The following is a 25,053-nucleotide window of genomic DNA, read 5'->3' as shown; positions in this document are numbered from 1 at the left end:
ACATAAAATGTGCAAATAACCGTAACAGATCTTATTGTGAGGGTTAGCAGAATACAAAAGGTATATATTAAATCACGAAGAGTTACAAATACCAAGAGGGACATACGTTCAGTATATCATTAATTTAGACCATTTTGTAAATGAACTTGGTTACAACTTCTACACAAGATACTCAAAACAAATACATCACTCATAGGAATAAAATTGATATCAACTGGTTGGGATAACAATTGAATTCTCGAGCTGTAATGCAGAATGTTGAATACTCATCCAATCTGTGTGGATTCAGATCTCCTGCAGACACAAAGAAGCAGTGGCAAACTTGTTGCTGTCCAATCCGCGCTCTCTGGCTCGGTGCGGCTTGCAACGTGGTGGGAGAGATTCCTGCGTCGATGCGCTGCTGATGCTCTCTGAAGAACGGCTAGTTAGTGTTGGCTGAAACAAGCAGAGTTTGTGCACAAGAGAAAAGTGACTGTGGGTCCCAGCAGGTCACGCTCTTTTAGGACAGGAAGAAGACTGGTTCGTTCCTGATGAAGCACTAGTTCTGAATACTGATTCAGCTGTCCACAGTTCTGACCTGCACACGAGGCTTGCTGCTGATGCTAACCTCAGGTGGATCCTTTGGTTACACCCTGGCAACCTCCGTTTTTCGACTCTTAGAACAAAGGAAAGTCCTGCACTCGGACACACTGGCCGTTACGTGGTTGTCCGAGCTGAGTCTGAGAATGTTCAGGAGGAGCTCTGAGTCCGTGAAATATCCAGCAGGCGCGCAGAATCTGAGAAATGTCCAGCAGGCTCCTTGAGGAACTCTGTGTTGCCTGTTTTACCTGGAGGAACCACGATCGTTCATTGGTTGAAAGTTTTATGGGCATTCAAGACCCACATGGGGTTAACCTGCCCTACCAGTTCCTGATTGGCTGATGATGAGTAACCATGCCCTCTGACCTTAGAGTTGTAAACCAGACTTTAAGGCGCCAGAGATGACCATTTGTTAGGGTGGTTGATGTGTCTCAGCTTTGGGTGTTGTTCCTTATCAGGACACTCTATCAGCTAGAACAACACCTTAATTGTGAACCAAATGGAATGGCCTCTCTGTATCAAGCACCACTGAGATGAAGGAGAGAGGGACTGGCAAGGGAGCAGCAAACTTAATTCCTGAATTTTAATAAGCCTTGCCGCTACACAGTAAAACTAAAATATTACAATGAAGTAGTGTTTATAACATTATACAACAAAGTATTAGCTATAAAAATGCCAAACAAGTTGGCAAAAAAGTCTAATTATTGGAAATACGATTTATTTCTACAGAGCAGGTCAAACAATAAAATGAACATGAAGTAAGGCTGAAAGATGTTGCATAAGTTGCACAGAATAATATAACAGGTACCATTGCAACATAACTAAAAAAGGACACATCATTGAATGTAAACTGAAATGCTCCTGTTTTAGTAAAATGTACATTGACAACACATTGTGGTATGATAAGTTTGAATATTGTTTTTTTAATCTTTTTAATTGTATTAATTAGGAAACATTAATTAGGAAAAATATTGTTTAAGTTGTTAGTTGACATTACAGAGTATTTTGTGTGGATCAGTGGTAAGAATTCGCAAATAAATCAATTTTTATTCCATGATGTAAGAAAATAAAATGTAATAATGCCAAAGCATACAGGCAAACAGAAGACACAATATGGGAAGGAACCAAAGTTCCAATTTGGCTATTGCAGTCACCAAACATGGATCTGATTAAAATATGGGAGAGGAATTAAGTACAAGGTTAAGCATTAAGAACATTTTCAGAACTTCTTGGATAAGATATTTTAAATTATTGAGGATATTTTGTCGATGCACAATATCAGCATTTTGATACATATTTAGATTTTTGTATAATGTATAGAAATACAGCCACTCAGAATGTGCGGTAATATTCATTGCCATATTAGAGGTGATACAACAGTGTGGTGTCTTCGCTGTGAGGTTCACTGGGCAAAGACTATTGATAGGTGGCACTTATGGTGCATTAAGATTAGTTAAATGATTGCTTCATTTAATCTTTTTTTCTTCTGTACTTCTTTAAATCCACTTAATATGGAATATTAATATAGAATTATGCAACTAATTTACATAGCTGAAAACAAATAAGCAATTTATAAAGTCTCTGGCTATCATAAACAATTTATTTTCTTTTTTTAAATAAATTGTCATATTATTTGGCATAATAAACACTTTATATTTTTAGATGTACAGATGCAGCCATTCAAAATGGGTATTTCGCGGTATACCCTGGTGGGCGTGTCGCATCAAAACGCAGTATCACGCGGTGTATCGCGTCATTTGACGTAATTCCGGAAAGTACCCAGAATCACCTTGTAAAACCACCAGGAGGAGCAAATAAAGCTTAACCTCTCATGTACAGCATTTGAGCTTTTAAATTTAAACTGTGTATTACAGCATGTTAATCATCAGTCATTAAAAAGTTGGTATATTTTATGAAAGCAAGATCGCTCAGTTGGGCAAAAGTACACAACCTACCTTTATCATAAATATTTTAATTATGCAGAAATATTTTATGCATCAAAGCCTTTACCGAAGATATTACTCATATTATTAATAATGAATGACCTTGGACAAGCTGTAAACTCAAAGTATTACGCTGGTCCACATTATTTGTAACCGTCATTTTAAATGAAAATATTTTATTTTTTCATAGACAAAAAAAAGTAACAACACAGCATTTCGTAGATCTAACTAACAAGGACGGGACATTAGCTAGCCAATATGATAAAGGAATAACTTACTTTTTTTGTTTATTTCTTTAGCACATTTATTTGAACATTTCCATCGATTGTACAAGCACTGAAAAACTGTCCAATCCCTAGTTCGTCGGGCATTTTCTTTTAGTATAAGAGACATAAAAACTCCCTTGCTTTTAACAGAGCATTTCATAATTTCTAACAACGAAAATTATTTAAACTGCGACACTTATCGTTCAACCAGAGCTCAAAATATCACAAGGATCCTGAAGAGCACAACAAAGACTGTTTTAAAAGATACTTGTACCATATACATGAGAATCCAAACTTCTTTTATCTACGTCTTTAAAATTTATCACACAGTAACAAGTCAAATTTCAGGGGCGTCCGTATAACAGAGATTATTGAATATTTATATGGAATTTTACCACTAAAGGGAAATTTTAGAACTTGTAAATTGTTGTTGTTATTGTTGTTGTTATCCTGTAAAGCGCTTTGAGAAGCATACTGTCCAGCTTGTCAGGTGCATTCTGTTGTAAAATAATAAGTAGAATGCACAACACATGCATATTTTTAATGTGAAAAAGGCTTTAACTAGCTTGTCATTATATTTAGAATAATACTATATATATATGTGTAGATTTTTAAAAACCAAAGACATAATCTAATAAGCCTTAATTAATCTAATCTTTTTTTAATAACAAGGCAATTCAACTTTTAACATTTAAACCCATCTGTTGAGCCATACATTATACACTAAGTTTACCTTAGTAGTTCAAAAATCTGCAAAACAACTTTGGAAACACTACCATATCACACATACAGACTTCAGTAATATTTGAGAGTATTAGTACAGTAAGTGTTTAGTAATTTAATTTTGAAGACAATATATCTTCCATTTTGGATTTAAATTGGAACAATTTCTACAATTATAAATCCACAAGTCCATTTATCGGCAAGCAACGGGCACAAGCCAGGCTACACCCTTGACAGGACGCCAGTCCATCGCATGGCACAGAGAGACACAAAGACCAAATAAGCACACACTCACACCAGGTCCAGTTATCCCAGAAGCCAATTAACCTATGGGAATGTTTTTGGATTGTTTGAAGAAAGCCATGCGAATGTGGAAAAAGCATGCAAACTCAACACAGACAGCACCTCAGGAATTGAACTCAAGGGCAGGTCCATAAAGATGTCCCCCTGCACATGAAGTTTTCCCCCACACTACAAACAGCACAAACGATGGCACCCACCGCATATGATTAATTCTAGATTATAATTAAAACAGCACTATTTGATCTTTAAATTCAATATACTGCTGACCCCCCAAATTTATTTTTAAACTTTAGTTGCCAATACTGTATTTCAAAATTTAAGAAGCATATTTTTTTAAAAAAAACAACATGATTATTACACAAGAAATCACTTATTACAGTTACGATTTTTAATCAGAATAATTACCGTTGTGTCCTAATTAGGAGAAAAAAAGTTGTATTTTTTTATTTGTTCCTTGTTATAATAATAATAATTGCTTACGCTTCTATAGTGCTTTTCCGGACACTCCTCTCAAAGCGCTTTACAGGTAATGGGGACTCCCCTCCACCACCACCAATGTGCAGCATCCACCTGGATGATGTGACAGCAGCCATAGTGCACCAGAACGCTCATCACACATCAGCTATTAGTGGGGAGGAGAGCAGAGTAATGGAGCCAATTCAAGATGGGGATTATTAGGAGGCCATGATTGATAAGGGCCAATGGGAAATTTGGCCAGGATTAGGGGTTACACCCATACTCTTTTCGAGAAAGGCTCACACTTGCTTAGCTTCAGTGGGCTGCCAGTTGTGAGTTGCAGGGTGATATGGTTGCTGGCATATGTAAAAACATATGTAAAATCTATATTTAAAATTTAAAAATTAAAATATTTATACAGTGGCTTTAAAATAAGTATTTAAAATTAAATTCTGTATACAGATGCAGAATGCACCTGACAAGCTGGACAGTATACTTCTCAAAGCGCTTTACAGGATAACAACAAAAATAACAACAACAATTTACAAGTTCTGGGAGGAAAAATATGATCAATATTAATATTAATAATAATAATAATAATAATAATAATAATAATAATAATAAACTTAATTTTATATAGAGCCTTTAAAGGTGGCTCCTCAAAGCGCTTTACAGGATAACAACCAATGAAACAACATTGGTTTGGGGTTGAAAATACCTGTGAAACCGGTTTGTTCACAATGTACTGTAGACGGAGTGTTACACCAATGCATTAGCATGTTAAAGCGATTCCATTGAGGAGCCGGGCGCAATAATTGTTTTGTTCCTTGATACAACAAAACAAAAACTAAAAATAAGATACAATCTACAGACATTCACAACATAAACATATCATAGTGGATTTATAATTGTAGAAATTGTTCCAATTTAAATCCAAAATGGAAGATATATTGTCTTCAAAATTAAATTACTAAACACTTACTGTACTAATACTCTCAAATATTACTGAAGTCTGTATGTGTGATATGGTAGTGTTTCCAAAGTTGTTTTGCAGATTTTTGAACTACTAAGGTAAACTAAGTGTATAATGTATGGCTCAACAGATGGGTTTAAATGTTAAAAGTTCAATTGCCTTGTTATTAAAAAAAAAGATTAGATTAATTAAGGCTTATTAGATTACGTCTTTGGTTTTTAAAAATCTACACATATATATAGTATTATTCTAAATATAATGACAAGCTAGTTAAAGCCTTTTTCACATTAAAAATATGCATGTGTTGTGTCAATGTTGGTGATTTTATCACAAATCAAATACACATTTTTATTTGATCATGGCATAATCTGTCATATATATTGTAAAGTCACATTGTTAGACTATAAAGGAACAAATTAAATGTTTATTCCATGCAGAAAACAGAAGAAAGGAAACACAACATTTTGGCTGTGGAGCCTTCTTCAGGTGCAGTCTTTTCAGCATGGAATAAACCTTTAACTTGTTCCTTTGTTGTCTACGCATGCTGACACAGCTACCTACTTGAATTGACACCAGAAGAAGGCTCCACAGCCAAAACATTGTGTTTCCTTTATTCTCTTTTCAACATGGATTTTTTGCATATAAAATCAAGTGCTACTGTTCCCAACAATTGAAATATCAATATTTTCATGGAATAATTTTATCATATTAGTTACTTTCTCTCCAAATGAAAAAAGGCAGTATATTTGTTGGGGTTGTAAGACCAAGGAGACCAAAGGAATTTGTTTAGAAATGAAATGATAAGATTAAAAAACCCTGTACGAATGTTGAATCAATGAGAAACACACTGAAAAAGCAGTTTATAATAAATCAAAAAATATTTTATTATAATTATTGCGGCTTTGGTGTGACAAAAGTGTGGTTTTCTTTAAGAAAAAAATACATTGATAACATTTATTAACATTAAAAACATTAAACATATAGTGGAGACTTGTGCGGTATCATCTTCAGCACAAAAATGATGTATACAGTAGTATGTTGCTCAGTCCCCACTACTATTTTTTGTTTTTAATATGCTTATTTGGTTTTAGATACAATATGTTTTTAAAGCCAGTATGTATACAGATGCAGCCATTCAAAGTGAGCGGTACAGACACGTACCGGAGGTAATTGGCTACAGCGTCGGGCATCGTGACGCAAGATGATGCGGGGTACTGCGGTACGTGATTGGTTGACCGACAGGGGCACTCGTGGTCCGTTGGTCTGTCGTAGAAAGACTTACAGTAAACGTCTTTACTGTGCCCGTTGTAGATATTGAATTTTACCACTGAAGGGAAATCTTAGTAGCTGAGCATAAAAAGAATAGGAGCATACTGTAACGCGTTACCTACTGTAACTAGGCCATGTAAGAGAAAAGGTACTGTATGGTTGTCCTATAGGTGACATTTAAGCTTGGATAATTTTGTTTCTGTTCACAATACACAGACATAGCTGATATTCAGCTAATATTGTACTAGATTGCTGTGATAGGACCGATTAAAAAGAATGTAACTTATGATTTAAAAATAAACAAAAATGAATACATACAAAAACTATAAACATACCTAGATAAACTACTACTAAAGATGCATACAGATTTAAATTTAATAATAGTTCATTACATGGCATAGTTCATAATTCCCAGATACTGGTATTCATTTAATCTCAGTATAATGTTTTTTTATTAATTATTAATTAGTTTCAAAAAATAAAACAAAAAACATTTTAGAAATAAATGAGCCTTTAGTACTGTGTGTTTCCATATGGTATAGTTCAACCTAAATTACACAATAAAAATAATAATAATACGGGAGTAAACTGTATTCCACCAAGCATAATTAATATTACTCAAAACCAGCAAAACACATTTTAAAATTATCAAATTATTTAAATCTAAACTCTAGATAATATTATTTTTAAATCATTAAAAATCAGTTTCAACATTCCCACAAGTCTGTTACAAAAGATTGTACATTTGTACATGCTTTGTACATTAACGTTCGGCAGACATTAACAGTAGTTGGATTAATCCACTATTGCTGCATTGAATAAACTGTTAGTGTTGTCCATGTGTATCTAGATATTGTAGGCACTCATCCCATATACAGGTTTCTCAGTTAGACTGGCTGCCTTTACAAAAGAAATCTGATTCATTTAAACAAATGACAGCCATAGAGGTAGTCCCAAAGGCCCCCTGCTGGAGCAAACATGGCTTCTGGCAGCAAGCCAGCAGCATGATATTTCAACCTGAAGTTGAAAATGTAGTGATTCCCTCCTACATAGATAAATAGTCTTGAAATAAATGTTTGTATGTGATGATTTTTATTATTTTCAAAAACTTGAATGGCAATCAGGTACAGATGCAGCCATTCAAAGTGCGTGCTACAGACACGTACCGGAGGTAATTGGCTACGGCGTCGCACATTGTGACGCGCGATGACGCAAAATACCGCGGTACGTGATTGGTTGAACGACAGGGGCACTCGTGGTCCGTTGGTCGGTCGTAGAAAGATTTACAGTAAACGTCTTTACTGTGCCCATTTTAGCATTGAATATTTATATGGAATTTTACCACTGAAGGGAAATCTTAGTAGCTGAGCATAAAAAGAATAGGAGCATACTGTAACGCGTGTGAAGGCCATAAACGATATTAATTTTGGAACATAAACATACAGTATATGGCTGGTCTTGGTACTTGGTACTATAATGTTTCTGTAGTGCTTTTTCAGCAGTCGGCATGTGACCTTGCTGGTGGCGCTGTGTGTTAGGTTCCTGACTCCCATGTCACACGGTCTGTGATCGAATCCCACTAAAACTATGACTCTTTTTTTAACAAACATTTCTTTGAAAAAATGAAACGTTTCCCTTGGTCAGAGATATAAATATATGATATATAAATAAATTAAATTTAACTAACGTGAAATAGCGTGTGAAAAAGTGGTAGTTTTAAGCTTTTCTGCTAATATAATATGGCTGTTTCACCTCTCTCTTCATGTGACTGTACCAGGAAGAGGATTTCTTTCTATTCGAAGCATGTATTTTAAAAGTTTAAGAAGTAAAAACCTTACAGCATACACAGATTTCTAAACTGATCAGGATCGTTATCTTTGTCTTATGCATAATAATGTTCACCGCTCTGTCCAGCAAATTAATAATAAACTTTATTTTACATAGCGTTTTAAACGAATAAGTAATTAGATTGCTCATAAACCTAATCACTTGCTTTTTCTTTTTATTTAGGCTCAGATTTCAACTATAGATCGTATTATTAATAACCATAATAACAACTAACCAACAAAAACAACCATATAAACATAATACCAACCAAAAACATAGATAACGACCACAATACAAAATCAAATATATCAAACCATTATACTCTCGCAAATTCCTCCAATTATCATAATCCCGCCCCTTATGCAAAACCAAACCCTCCTCCCATCCCAGTTTATCCTCTTTATCATAAACAAAATCCACCTCAATTTTCAACATAAAGCATTACGCAAAATCAATACCTCAACACTCCATACTCAACAACGATAATTCACAAACAGCCAGAACATGTAACTCCACATTCCCAAACAGACCTCATTTCCATAGACCCGCCCCTTATGCAAAACCAAAATCCCTCCCCTGTTCTCTCTCTCCCCTGGCGTTTGTAATCGTTTTTATTTTCAAATAAAGTCATGTATTTTAAAAATCTTAAGATTTTTATATTTATATTTAGTGGTTTCATTAGTGACAAAGGCTAGTGACCTTTGTTTCATTAGTGACTAAGGCTAAAAGGGCTTTTATGTAAACCATGTTTGCTATTAATTCATTCAGGGCTAAAGTATGTTCATTGTCTTCAAATGAAAGATGGGTTCCTTTCGCCGTGGTCGGGTTGAAATTAGAAGCTTGCCACACCCGGACTGTTACACCAACGTATTAGCATGTTAAAGCGATTTCATTGAGGAGCCTCGCCTTTCTTAACTAGTACTGTACTTACTGGGTTTTTGAGGGGGTTTCTTTCGCTGGAAATCTCGCCTGCTTCTACTTTACGAGTACAACCCCCTCTCTGCCGGAGTGCTGGCTGTGACGAATTAAACCGGTTTCACAGGTATTTTCAAAGTAGGAAGTACAGTGTTAACTGGTAGCTAGGCTCCACAATGAAATCGCTTTAACATGCTAATGCGTTGGTGTAACAGTCCGGGAGTGGCAAGCTTCCAATGTCAACTCGACTCGATTGGAAGACAATGAACGTATTTTAGCCCTAAATGAATTAATAGCAAACATGGTTTACATAAAATACATTTTTCCAAGAAAGTTTATAATAATACGATCTATAGTTGAAATCTGAGCCTAAATATAAAGGAAAAGCATTTTCAGAGAGCAATCACGCTGTGTTTATGTAGAAAAAGCGATTAGGTTTACGAGCAATCTAATTACCTATTCGCTTAAAACGCTATATAAAATAAAGTTTATTTAGAGATGAATGATAAGTGTCGCAGTTTAAATAATTTTCGTAGGAGGGCTTGGACAGATTCCAAGTGCATTTTTGCAATTTACGTTCCATTGTCCAATGTGCTGTTGTAATACAGTTTAGAATACAGTTAGTCTAAACTTTATCAGCTTTATTTATGGGTTGCAATTTAGAAAAAGTCAAAAACCGCACTCAAAATGCAATTTAGAGCTTTCTGGCAAGAGGAGACACCCAAATTATAATGTAACATGCCACTGTTTGTGCATGAACAAAGTTATACTGCAATTTTCCTTAGATACGCGATTAAAAAATAATAAATAAATTTTTTTAATCCCCGGCGGAACACACTCCATAAGAATCAGCGCTTTTATACAGTATATCGCCTTTAAACACATATATTTAAACACGCGTTTACGATTTAAATCAAAACGCGATTCAAATCAATATAAATGTATATTTTGTAACGCATAGGTGACTATTCATTGTTATTAAAAAGACTTAAATTCGATCATGTTGTGATATTTAGAAATATAAATTTGTTTGGTGCGAGTGAGGTTTTATTTAATCTCTGACCAAGGGAAACGTTTCATTTTTTCAAAGAAATGTTTGTTAAAAAATAAAGTCATAGTTCCATGGGATTCAATCACAGACCATGTGACATGGGAGTCAGGAAACTAACACACAGCACCACCAGATTTGATAACATTATAAAAACGCTATAAAATAATGTGACTAGGCACAGAACAAGTTTACAGCACAGTACAATAATAAATGCTGACCATGACTTTAGAAGCATAAATTACCTTACACTCAATTTAAACACAAGCTGTCTTTAGCCCTCTAAGCTGGTTCATACAGAAATGTAGAGATCCAGGCTCAGAACACACAGCTTCATTAGCGAATACATATGCAGGACAACTAGAGAAGACATTTTACAGAGGATGGATTTTTAGAAACATCCCATCAGTGACATCACTGAAGTCAACTCCTAGGTACTGTAACTGTCGTGTGGATAGTTTCACAAGAATCAGACAAAGGTTTAAGCATCGCTTGTTCTAGATAAAACTGCAAAAAAAAACAAACAACAACCCATAATGTACTTCTTTGCGGCTCTGTTTGCCCAAATCATATATTCACAACGTGAAATTTAGAAAATAATATAACGTAACCAAAATCCGCAATATGGAAACAGAACCTGTGTAATTGTTGATAGATGAGGTACTCATAACATTTTTACAAGACGAACTACAACATTTAAAAAATGACTTGTATGTACTTGATATCTCTAATCAATCCACGGCGACATTGTTAAAGCAGAGTCCCAGCACAAAACGAAACTAAAACGCCCTGGGCATAACGTTTTGCGCTTCTTATTAGTTGCTCAAAAGTAATTTGACCGTATGAAATGCATAATATAAACCTAGAAACATATACGTGAGCAGTATTTATGTAGTATCGGTGTTAAGACATACCTCTCAAATACTGTAAATCAAGTTAAAAATATCTCAAGACCGATTCTGGTCATAATGAAACCATGTTTCGTGTATGTTTTCTTTAAAGTACCGAGACCAGCCATATACTGTATGTTTATGTTCCAAAATTAATATCGTTTATGGCCTTCACACGCGTTGCAGTATGCTCCTATTCTTTTTATGCTCAGCTACTAAGATTTCCCTTCAGTGGTAAAATTCCATATGAATATTCAATACTTAAACGGGCACAGTTAAGACATTAAATATACATATACATACTGTATACAGTACAGTTTGCATACGGTAATATGTTTATGTTCCTAAATCAATCTCTTTTATGAGCATGTGAAAGGCATGGTGAATCGATTCTCAAAAATTACTGTACTTTGCATGATTGGAAAAAAATGCGTGATTGCAAAATGCTGTGGTGTTACTTTTACAAAGACGGTCAATGAAAAAAGGAATGTGGACCAGGGCAATACTTTGAGTTTACACTTACAGCTTGTCCAAGGTCATTCATTATTAATACTATTAGTAATATCTTCGTTAAAGACTTTGATGGCAACAGCTCAAACATGAGAGGTTGAGCTTTATTAGCTCCACCTTGCGGAAATTCCGGATACTATTATTTTGCTAGCGGTATTTACCGGTAACTCGCGGTAGACTGCGTACAGCGTACCGGAAAATAATGCGGTATCTCCCGCGCATTTTGAATGGCTGCATCTGTAATGTATTTTACAATCAAAACCTAAAACAAAATGTTTTCTACTATTTATACACAAATACTAATAAAACTCTATACTGTGTGTAATTAATGAAAATAAATGAAAAAATATTTTTGTGTTGCTATACATTATGACTACTTTAGAAAAGCACAGTACATTATGGTACATTGTGGTAGAAATGCCATGTTAATCATTCACTGAGCCACCTGGTGGTTTTACAGAGTAGTGCAGCCCTGCATCGGATTATTTGACTGTTGTGCATTACTATACAGTAAAAAGTGGTATAATAATAATTGCTTACACTTATATAGCGCTTTTCTGGACACTCCACTCAAAGCGCTTTACAGGTAATGGGGACTCCCCTCCACCACCACCAATGTGCAGCATCCACCTGGATGATGCGACGGCAGCCATAGTGCGCCAGAACGCTCACCAGTGGGGGAGGAGAGCAGAGTAATGTAGCCAATTCATAGAGGGGGATTATTAGGAGGCCATGATTAGTAAGGGCCAATTGGAAATTTGGCCAGGACACCGGGGTTACACCCCTACTCTTTTCGAGAAGCGCCCTGGGATTTTTAATGACCACAGAGAGTCAGGACCTCGGTTTTACGTCTCATCCGAAGGACGGCGCCTGTTTACAGTATAGTGTCCCCGTCACTATACTGGGGCATTAGGACCCACATGGACCGCAGGGTGAGCGCCCCCTGCTGGCCCCACTAACACCTCTTCCAGCAGCAACCTTTTTCCCAGGAGGTCTCCCATCCAGGTACTGACCAGGCTCACACCTGCTTAGCTTTAGTGGGTTGCCAGTTGTGAGTTGCAGGGTGATATGGCTGCTGGCATGGTATGGACTCTGCTGTATGGCACATTATGCTTTGAACATTCTAATTGGCTGGATATGTATCCTTAATGTATTTTGTCAGTGCTTAAGATCACTCATTTAAAGTTATTAGACTGCAGTTTGATTTTGTAAAGATTTACATGGTTTGCACATATTTAAAAAACATATTTTCTGAGGATTTTGCTTCTTTCCCTATCTGACCAAACATGGTTCTAATACAACTTCTTTGTTTCCTCCCTTCTTCTTTTTTTTCTTAACAGGTTTTTTTCTTTGTTTTTTATTAGGAACAAACAAAATTACACAATTGCAGCAAATAGGGCAACAAAGAAGAAACATCAATATCATAAAAAAGAAGAAAGATGAGGACAGAAAAGAAAGAAAATAGGGGATAACAGATAAATACATTCAAGGTCAATGTATAAAGAAAAGGAGTAAAATAAATACAATAGTAATGAAATCAGGATTACCTCCCACCCTAATTAAGATAAGTAATGAATGGAATCCATCATGAAAATGTCGATGTTTCATTTTTAATAGACATCATAGATTACTCAAATAAAAGATTCTCAAACATATCTGACGTCCATTGTGAAAGAGAAATCCTTTTTTATCTTTCCTATTTAGTAATATAATCTTTTTTAGCAATAATACATGATATAAGTTAAATTTGTAAACTTGTTTGGGGGTTGGAGCTTGCTGAGATCTCCTAAAAGGTATATAAGGTATATACTGTATATAGCTGGATCAAGCAGGATGCATTGGCCAGTAATGCCAGACAGGGCTGATATCATTTCAGACCAAAATTGAAAAACAGGAGTGCATTTCCAGAAGGCATGTAGATGATTATCAGGTACTATATCATTGCAATGATGGCATATTTCAGTGTCAGCAAGTCACATAAGAAATAGTTTTTTGAGTACGGTGTATACAATGTAAAACTTCCAATGGAATGTCTAAGGATATGTGTTACACATTCCACACACTTTCCTAAACGCTCCCACATTCCCACGCACACTGAATTAAACAAACGTTCACGCTGCAACTAATTTTCTTATCACCTTTCACTCCTGTCACTATTTAGTTCTCCTCTTTTCTCACGTCCTTGCTCATTATTGTGGATTCTACCCTGGAGCTCCCTTAGTGCGCATTCTATTCTCTTGGAATCGCTCACAACCTGACTTCCTTGCTTGTTCCCTAGTTTACGGTTTTTGTCTTTGTGATTTGGATTGGTAACTCTCAGTATTTACTGCCTTTTTGTCAAAATATATTTTTGTTTTTGCGGATACACCTAAGGTTTTCTTTTGAGCCCTGCACAGGGTATACTTCCTTTTCTGCTATTAGTGATAATATGTCCGAGGCCCACTTAGCACTTGCTAAGTACATTACAGTGGCTAATACATCCAATGTTCTACATATTTTGGAAACTGAACACCAGTTTCCCGGAAAGTTGAGTAATATATCTGTCAGCTTTGAACTATAGGGTAACAATGTGATTGAAGAAATTTTGTCTTTAAAAACCTGAGATAACCCCATATATTGAAATAATTGGCTTTTGGGGGAGAGAATATAATTGGGCTAATCTAGGAAATGGAATTAATTGACAATTATCATGAAGTTGTCCAAGCTTTTTGATGTCTTTTTAGTACCAAATTGAAAAATATAGGTTTCTTATTGATTATGAAATCAGGAGTATGCAGAATAGGAGTTAAAAGTTAAAAAAGTTTAAAGAGAAAATAATGTTTTTGCTTTGTAGAATATGATTAAGGTTAAGGTTTCCATATTGCGGATTTTGGTTACGTAATATTATTTTCTAGATTTCACGTTGTGAATATGATGGGATGTCTGATGGGATGTTTCTAAAAATCCATCCTCTGTAAAACGTCTTCTCTAGTTGTCCTGCATATGTATTCGCTAATGAAGCTGTGTGTTCTGAGCCTAGATCTCTACATTTCTGTATGAACCAGCTTAGAGGGCTAAAGACAGCTTGTGTTTAAATTGAGTGTAAGGCAATTTATGCTTCTAAAGTCATGGTCAGCATTTATCTTTGTACTGTGCTGTAAACTTGTTCTGTGCCAAGTCACATTATTTATAGCGTTTTTAAAGCGTTATCAAATACGGTGTTACTGTAGTTTACTGAGTCCCATGTCACATGGTCTGTGATTGAAACCTGTAAAACCGGTTTAATTCGTCACAGCCAGCACTCTTCAGGTGTGAGGGTCTTCTGCTCAGAATGAAACGCTAAAATGTTTGTGTATATTCTAATGGTAGTGGGGGCGGGGTGTGTGGGAACAGGTTTGGTTGAAACATTTTCTCTGAAAGCATTTTCTTCGCAGTTTAACCGATCTTGTTACAGCATGTTACAGTTTACTATTATTAACCATATTAATTTTAAGTGCTTAATGTAAAATCTTGTAAAAATATATTTTCATTGTTCAAATATACATTAAGTCTGACTATCATATAATAAGTTAAATACAAAACTAAAGAAAAAATAGGGTTAAATATAATTCAAAATATTTTGCTAACAATGTTAACTGTTTATGAATAATAAAATGTATTAACTAAGGAGTAGGATGGCACAGTTGTTAGTATGTTTTTTGTTTTTTTTTAACCCAATCTCCGGGAAACCATTAGTACGATGGTGAATCGGAGATTCTCAACCCTTGCTGCGAACGACTGGAAAAGAATTCGTGATCGGATCAACAAAATGCTTCGTAGGAGGAGGCGGTCTTTTCCTCTTGTCTAACAGTCTGTCCACAAACAAAACATTCCTGTTAGACAAGAGGAATTGAAAAAAAAACAATGTTGTCAATGAAAACGGGTGTGTGTGTCTCTCCCTGCTGGATGTCCCTCTCACAAACTGCTGAATGAATAAAATAATTTTATTGAAAACGAGTTTGCGATTGTCTGGTCTTTAAATTCTGGAGATACGCGATTCCATATTATATTCCCTTTTAATCAAATTCTAAAAGTATGCTTGTTGACTCCGGTATCGCGTTAGTTAAAGACTTCGATGCTTAAAATGTTTAGGGAGAAATGGAATACTGGTGTGTATGTTTTCTTTAAAGTACCGAGACCAGCCATATACTGTATGTTTAAGTTCCAAAATTAATATCGTTTATGGGCTTCACACGCGTTGCAGTATGCTCAGGCACTAAGTAAAAGGAGATGCTTCGTATTGCTTGACTAATTTTAAAAACTAAGTTATAAATATAAAAATTGCAGGCGCTGCTCTGGTGCGTCGGCTCCTACACAGTGCCTGTCTGCCGTAAGCGTTACAATATACATACAGTACCCAACACTGCTTGTACCCATCTGTCATGCAAATAAAACACCTTGAATTGAATTGAATTGAGGGGAGAAGGGGGGATACTAAAGCCAATACTGGCTCAATGGGCTTTGACGTGCTAATGCGTTGGTTTAACGGTCCGGGTGTGGCAGGCTTCCAATGTCAACTCGACTCGATTAGAAGACAATGAACGTATTTTAGCCCTAAATGAATTAATAGCAAACATGGTTTACATAAAATACATTTTCCAAGAAAGTTTATAATAATACGATCTATAGTTGAAATCTGAGCCTACTTTAAAAATAAAGGAAAAGCATTTTCAGAGAGCAATCACGCTGTGTTTATGTAGAAAAAGTGATTAGGTTTATGAGCAATCTAATTACCTATTCGCTTAAAACGCTATATAAAATAAAGTTTATTTAGAGATGAATGATCAGTGTCGCAGTTTAAATAATGTGAGTCAGGAAACTAACACAGCGCCACCGGATTTAATAACGCAATAAAAACGCTATAAAATAATGTGACACAGTACAGCACAGTACAACAATACTGACCATGACTTTAGAAGCATAAATTACCTTACACTCAATTTAAACACAAGCTGTCTTTCTGTATGAACCTCTAAGCTGGTTCATACAGAAAATGTAGAAATGCATTAGCCTGATCATGATTAAAAAACACATAATTAAACACACGTTTGCGATTTAAATCAGAACACGATTTAAATCAATATAAATGTTTATATTGTAACGCATACTGTCCAGCCTCCATTTCTCTATAAAAATTTACTGTTGCACACACACACACAATAGAAGCAGGAACCGCTGTCAGAAGGGAAGATATATTCAAAATATCGCAAATATCGATCATATTGCGATATTTTGAAATATAAAAGTCAATTGATTGTCCATAATATCGCTTACCTATTTTTTTGAAGAAATGTTTGTTAAAATAAAAGTCCAGCACCAGCTGGATTCGAACACACAACCTGCCAGTTGGTAGTCACACACCTAGACCAGTAGGCTACAAGACAGCTCGCATGATCAGGTAGGCGAAACAGCCCTACACAGTCCTGCCAGTACACGGATATAATCATACCGTTATTAAATTCTTTAGATACGCGATTCCATATTATATTCCCTTTTAATCAAATTCTAAAAGTATGCTTGTTGACTCCGGTATCACGTTAGTTAAAGACTTCGAAGCTTACAATGTTTAGGGAGAAATGGAATACCGGTGTGTATTTTTCCTTGTGATATTTTAAGCTCTAGTTGAATGATAGGTGTCGCATTTTAAATCATTTTCGTAGCTAGAAATTATGAAACGCCCTGTTAAAAGCAAGGAAGTTTTTATGCCCCGTTGAAGTAAAACAAAATGCCTGACAAAGTATGGCTTGGACAGATTCCAAGTGCTTGTACAAATGTGCTAAAGAAATTATACTTTGAGTATACAGCTTGTCCAAAGTCATCCATTATTAATACTATTAGTAATATCTTCAGTAAAGGCTTTGATGCATAAATATTTCTGATAAAGGTAGGTTGTGTACTTTTGTCCAACTGAGCAATCTTGCTTTCATAAAATATACCAACATTTTAATGACTGATGATTAACATGCTGTAATACACAGTTCAAAATTAAAGGCTCAAATGCTGTACATGAGAGGTTAAGCTCCCCCTGGCGGTTTTACAAGGCGACGCCGGATAGTTAGTCACGTGACACACGTGAAACCGCGTGATACCGCGTGATACTATGACACGCCCACCGGGGTATGCCGCGAAATACCTCACCCATTTTGAATGGCTGCATCTGTATATCAGGATACATTACATTGTCATTTAAAAAAAAACGAATGGTAGAATGTCTACATTGTGAAATTGTGAAAAAAAAAGAACTTTGATGTGAAAATGAAATCAGTCTTAAAGAATGATGTAAGGTAGGAATAATCAACTAGTCCAAGATCAGGTGTAAATCTCAGCAGAGCAACAAGGATCATTTAAGTCTAAGCAACTTCTACAGATACAGCAGAGTGTAAGGTTTCACACACAAGTGAGAGCTAGATTGAAATCCAGATCAGCACCAAAAAATAAAATTATATTCAGAGAGGTCCAAAAGTTCAGTGAAATCTGGAGAGTTATGGTATGATAAAACCCAATGTGTTTTGATTTTGTTAAAACATTTGTCACCATGATAATCATCCTACATGCTTAGTATGAGACTCCTGCATCATGGCAACATCCATTTTCTTTTGGTAAAAAAATGTTTATTAATGTAATTAAAAACAATTAATTTCCAGGAGAGTAATTTAATATATAATATAATATGTATAAATGATAAGTCAAATCAAGAAAAAAATATGCAAAACTATCCAAATCAATGCAACTGGGGATACATTAAAATCTGCAGAGACAGAGATTGTGAAAGTACAATGTTCTGATCTTGTGAAGAATATAAAGATAAAACCATCTGTGAAATCATAAAAACACATCAAGATGCCAATTAAGTAAAGGGTCTTAACAGTTGCCTCCCGTAAATTGTGCTTATATTGTCATATAATCCAAAATTAAATTCTGATCTCTTATCTTAACAAATCTATGATGTGTTTGACATAATAATTTGGGACTTATCAAAAGCAGACACGGAACGTCACTCCTGTTTGAGCCCCACCCCCCCAGCCCCCAACACTGCAAACTAAATTAGGACATGAGAGGTTGAGCTTTATTAGCTCCACCTTGCGGAAATTCCGGATACCATTATTTTACTTGCGGTACCATGCGGTATTATATGGTAACTTGTGTTACACTGCGACAAGCGCACCGCATTATAATGCGGTATCACCCTCTTGTTTTGAATGGCTGCATCTGTACATGAGCCAACTCTTCTCAAGTCCTTTGTGAAGGGTTGCTGACCCCTGTTCTATAGGTTATTATTATCTTCTATTAGAATTATAATCTATTCTATTAGATTATTCTGTTCCAATTATCTTTCAATATTACAGGCAGATCAGTCAGTCAGTTGGTGTTACTTGACCTGTCCAGAAGGTAATTTATTTTTTTACCATCTGTAGACAGTGGTAAATGCCTTTTTTAGCATAACACAGTTCTGCTTTTACTGACAGAGGCGGCAACCTTTTCTATCGCCTTAACCTAAGCAGTAGAGTTCAGTTTAATAGAGAAAAGGACAGTGATATTATCATATATTGTGACATTGTTCAAGCAGAGAATCTTGGCTATCATTTTCTCTACTATAGAATTAGCACCTCCTGAATGGATGTCTGTTTGAACTGTTTTCATGTAGTGTAGTATGAGGAGAAGCCATCTCTTTCTTCATTAGTTTTCATTATTTACCCAAGTGTTAAAAAGGGAAAAGAAAACAAGGGAAATAAATGGTGATACTAGTGAGAAGTATCCATTTTCTTGTATGTGTCACATAATCTGTAGTACACTACACATTTTTGAATGAGGTTAAGAACTAACTATATACCTCCTAAATATAATAATGTATATAAGAAATGGGGTGTATATAATAAATGAGATGTAAAAAATAAATCGACCATTTTATTTTTATGTAAAATAAAAAAGATCAACATGTTTCTTCAAATTATCTATAGGGATAATAATATAGAAGATATTTAGCTTGCATTGAACTCAAAAGGGTGAATATTATATCTAGAATCATTGTGTTGTAAATTATCCACATCCATCATTCAAGGGTAAGCAACTTCTACAACCATGGATGACTTGATATAAGACTTAATTGATAAATGTGTAAACAAACGTTGGTTTTGGGTGTTGAAAGTTGATAGCACTCAGGTTGCACATTAAACTTTAACATCAGGAGTTAATTATATAGTAGTTTTGTTCTTGACCTTGTCTAGAGCCTATATGTGCTCTGTCTGTTCTATTGAAATAATACAAGAGTCTCAGTTTTGTTTATTCTCCTTGCTTCATTGGCAGAACAGTTTTACAATACATTCGTGATGTACTGTATCATGATCTGCTACAGACATGTCTGAAAGAAGCTCACATGTTTTGAGTGTGGAGCTTAAAGTTATAAAAACAAACTTAACCAGTTTGGTTATTATTTTTTTTAATTTAGAAACTTAGTCTATCTAGTCCTCAAAATAATCTCTGGACACTCTATAAAATAAATAAATTAACTGAGAAACCTTACCAAGTAACCTTTCTGTTGAATTACATATTATACTTGTGATGGCAGGAAAACAATAATTTAACAGATCAATAACATATTGCGGAACTTTTAAAATTTGTAAACAGTGACCAAAATTAATTAAATAAAAGTGTAGACTAATAATGGTTAGGATAAAACTCAGCTACAACATATAAAAAAGGCTTGACCCTGCCAATCAATAGGAGTTTTAATGATGAATTATTCTGATTAAAACAGACTGTTTTATAACTTGCAATGCAGTATATTAATTTCCTTAATCACAAGTTGTATTTTAGTTCCTTTTAAGTATCACATAAAAATCTCCTTAGGCTCTCTGAGTCTGAGGCATTTTTTGGTGGAATCACCATAAAAATGCAGATATTTGCAATGATGCACAAATATAAAGAACTGCAGAAGTAAGACATTGCTAATGCTTTTTAGGGGTAGTTGTGGGTCAGTTCAATGATGCAGTAGACAGCTAATGGGAAGATTCACAGCCCAGGGTCCATTTGTATTTTCTATGGAGTTCAACTCTCTATGGAGTACCACTTGCAAAGACAAAAAAAAACTGCACCATTCTATTCATATGTAACTATCTTAGTATCTTAGTATGAAATCTAAAAAAAATAAATTATTGTGTAACTTTTACAAAAATACAGGTTTGTATATGGTGGTAAATTTAAAGATATATTTTGCAAAACGTTAATTTTTTTCCAATTACATGTATAATTAATGTTTTACTGCAAGTCCCTTGCAGTCCATTCTATATTAGGCTATGGTATTGTGTACACTGTGATGTTTTGTTAATTCAATTAAAAATACTTAATCATGTTTAAAAAATTGAAACAGCAGTGGACTCGTAAAGTTTATAAAAGTAAACTTTTGTCCAGAAAGTTTTAGCATTGGAATTTACATAAACAGAACTTTGAAATGATTTTTTAAGATTCTAACTTGTGTGATCAGGAACAGAGGTCAAAGCCCAGTTGTTTGTCCTCGGGGACTTTACTTATTTCTTCAGTCAGAAATATGAAGTATCACCTCTATCTCAAATGAACAACAGTACACATCAGAACTACCAGGCTATTTGTCAGGATTCTAGTTTATTTTCAGAAGATCACACAGAGTGACAGAGTGACAGTTTAGACTGATTTACCCTTGAACCACTGAAAGGGAGAAGTAGATTGGTTGTGGCAATGCAGTCCCTTACATGATTTCACAGTGAGTGAAGGACCATTCATTTTCTTTGCTGGCATAGAAGAAATAAACCTATTGACTTATTTTATTTATTAAAAAAACAAATCCACACAGCATATCTGTGCTTTGTATTGTTGCACTCTTTATATACATTTTATGAAACTAATGTCAGAGAAATCTATTTGACAGATAAACTTCAAGCTCTAGATGGATAAAATTCAGCTGTACACAAATTATCTTGATTTCTGTAAATCCTATTTTTTGTTCTCCCTGCACTAAATAAATTGAATCGTAATGTATAAATTATAGACTTTATTATGAAGTTGCCAGTAATTTAAGAACATTTAGAAAACTGCTGTACAATGGGTACCTTGGTAAGCAACAGAATTACCAATGCATGTAAATGTTTTCATTATATTGAAAAATCTTGGTTTTTTAAATCTGAGCTAATATATATTTATGTGTTAATTTAATTAAAATAATATGAAGTATCCCTAAATGGTTCATTTTTATAACACATTTATTTAATAAATATTTATTTCACTTCATTTCTTGAGTATTGATTATAAATAAATGCAGAAGTGATTTATTCTTGACAGCAATGCATTCAATGAAAACATTTTGTGCAAGAATGGGGATTATTGTCTTATTTAAGAAATGCACCATACTATACCAGTTTAAATACAAAAATATATGTAATATATTAATGCATATTTTTAGTATTTTGTGAAAATCTTAATTCCATGGGAACAACAATAAACAATTTATAAGTGCATTTATATATAATGGTAATGTGAGAAATTTAAATTTGTAATGTTTCATCTCAGTTTAGCTCCTTTGAAGTTTCAGGATTAAAAAGTCAAAGCATCAAGATAAGAATCTGTTGCCATTGTACAGTTATTGCTATTACTGAATTCTAGTATGCTGTAAGGAAAAGGTGCATTTTATAAATGTTTAGATATGTTCCATCTCATAATAATAATAATAATAATAATAATAATAATAATAATAAACTTTATTTTATATAGCGCCTTTAAAGGTGGCTTCTCAGAGCGCTCATAACCTCATAATAGATATAGAACAAATTACCCTCTGTTATATTTCTAAGTTAATATGTTAATAAATCAAATTGTTAAGGTTTTTTTAATATTTACATGTTGTTTGCATTATCAAAACTAAACTCTATAGAGAGGGATTCAAATGCTATTATTAAGGAATTAAGAACTATACACCCCATTATGGTAACAATTCATAATCTCTTTATTTCAGTGTACATTTGATTCAGTGATTACATTTATAATGAATCATGTATATAATAATTATACTTAGCTATTTTCCATTTATTCAAATACACTTTATATAAGGACAGATGTGTGTTTTCATGGAGGTATCATGAAAATGTGTATAGTTAAAATGTAAATTAGAAAACTTAACTTAAAAATAGATTTTTTTAAGCCAAATCACATATTTCTCTTGCACAATAAAGTGGTGTGAAAACAAATGTGAGTTTATACAGCAAGGGACTCATTACAGTTGTCTTATTTTCACTACAGTTCAAGAAGTAAATAATTAAGAAAACTTAGTGGATGTAGATTCACACATTGAAAATACTAATAGCATTTAAATTTGAATTATTTTTGGGAAGTTTTCTGAAAACTATACTAATTATACATTTTGTTGAGAGGAGTCAGCTACTAATATGTCTAAACAACAATGTCATGATGCAACAATTACAATTAGTGTTTGGTAAGATTGTATAGAAAATCTGCCGTTATATTGCATCACTGCTTCAAAAATTAAAGACACATTTAAAACAAGTATGTGGCAACTCCAATAATATACATTTACCTGAAAGTCCTCATGTGTATTTTTATTAACAGTGTCATCTTTGGAAATCTTTTGCTGGGATTACAAGCAAGTGCTTATATTAATTGCACTCTTTGTCATGCTGTATTTGTCACAGCATGTGGGGTGAAGGTGCCCCAGGTGAGCATTACCATGTTTTAATTTACTGTCCGAGACAGTGTTGAAGATTCTTTCTACAAGAATGCCATACTGGAAATACAGTCTTAACTAATCCTAACTAATACACTGATTTCTAATTTCCAAACTGATTTCAAACTGATATCTTAGTTGAGCTTTTCAATTAGCTATCTTTAATTAACATTAATCATAATTTGCAAATTCCTGATTAAAAAATCTCAACACACAAGCAGCCAGTGTGAATAGTAAATCTATACCATTTATCAATCAATTCTATATTGAACAAAATAATATTACCACTTAATAATCACTTGCAACAAATGTACAAAGCCACGATCATAAAAATGACAAATTGGGACATTCTGGTTTCTTATTATATTTTTCTTACTTGATTTTCATTGGGCTTAACATTCAGCTTGTTTAATCATGTCATTGCCTATGTCCAGCTAAGAGTAGTGCAGGGTGAAAGATGTTGACATTTTTGGAGGGTGTAATGTTTACATTTAAACATTAGATCCCTGATTCTGTAGTTTACATTGCCTATGGAGTTTCAGAAATCCTTCAGAATTATATTCACTGATAGTTATGCAGCCTAAAATGGGTGTATAGATAGCAACTTTACTACTACTTATATTCCACTTAATACGAAGGTATTTTTTATCATGTATACAGTGAAAGGCATTGAAAATGACAAAAAATTATATTTATGCCAGTACGCTACTCATATGTTGTATTTTTAACGCCAGTATACATGTATGCATTGGTTTAAAAATACACCAAAAGTGAACAGTTGGTCAAAAGACAGGCAGTTGTTTACATATTTTTTACTCTGATTGTACTGTTGTGCATCTGCCTTTATCTTAAATTTGCTGAGTGATTTTGCATATATAGTAAATGGATAATGTAGAGCAGACCTGCTGCAAAAAAGGAAAAAATAATGTGATGACATACCAATTAATGAAATCTTTTCAATCACTGCTTGCCATGACATTAAGTTGTAAGACCCTGACTTACAGGCCAAATTTATTCATATTATTTTTAAAAGGCTGTATATTTTTTGCTTTATCTCTGTATTATATGACATTCAAAAAGAATATGGCTGATTTTCAGTCTCTGTTGATAAATGTTTTTGCCATCCTACTGGAAGACAGCAGTGTCGGAGCATGTTACCTTAGTACTGTAGGTATAACATACACAAGCATTGAAAGCAGTTGGCAGCTTTCCAAATTCAAGAGAGTACAGCAGTGAAGTTTTAAGAATTGACATAAGAGTAAAAATCATAAAGCAAATACTAATGTGCTCATTTATTTATGATTGAGAATTACATTTAAACTGTATTATTCTGCTATGTAAAATTCTGAATGTGTCTTTAGTATCAATGACTAGGTATTATATTGTTTGCCTTGGAAATTATTAATATTTACAATTAAAAGATTATAGTTAAATGATTTATTTAATTTTAAAAACAGTCTTTAAAACATGCATATAAATGATGTGTTATTTACACAAAGTTGTCAATGATTCTTTTCAATTTACTGTAATCCAGAGACTGTAAAAAGATAACTATAGCAGATATTTTTATTAAAACTTGAAAATGTAGTCAAAATAATCAAACCTGTCAAAGGCTTTCAAAAGTTA

General features: G+C 34.1%; 1 protein-coding gene across 4 annotated transcripts in view; it reads left to right on the top strand.

The window, feature by feature from the left end:
- The window catches only part of pcdh7b (protocadherin 7b), a 371,243-nt gene that overhangs the window by 113,835 nt on the left and 232,355 nt on the right, over window positions 1-25,053 (top strand). The gene's annotated exons all lie outside the window — the stretch shown is intronic.

This window comes from Lepisosteus platostomus, chromosome 1, assembly GCF_059453375.1.
Source record: "Lepisosteus platostomus isolate fLepPlt1 chromosome 1, fLepPlt1.hap1, whole genome shotgun sequence".
Classification (NCBI taxonomy): domain Eukaryota; kingdom Metazoa; phylum Chordata; class Actinopteri; order Semionotiformes; family Lepisosteidae; genus Lepisosteus; species Lepisosteus platostomus.
Note: the sequence above shows the minus strand (reverse complement) of the source record. Positions and strands in the feature narration are given on the sequence as shown.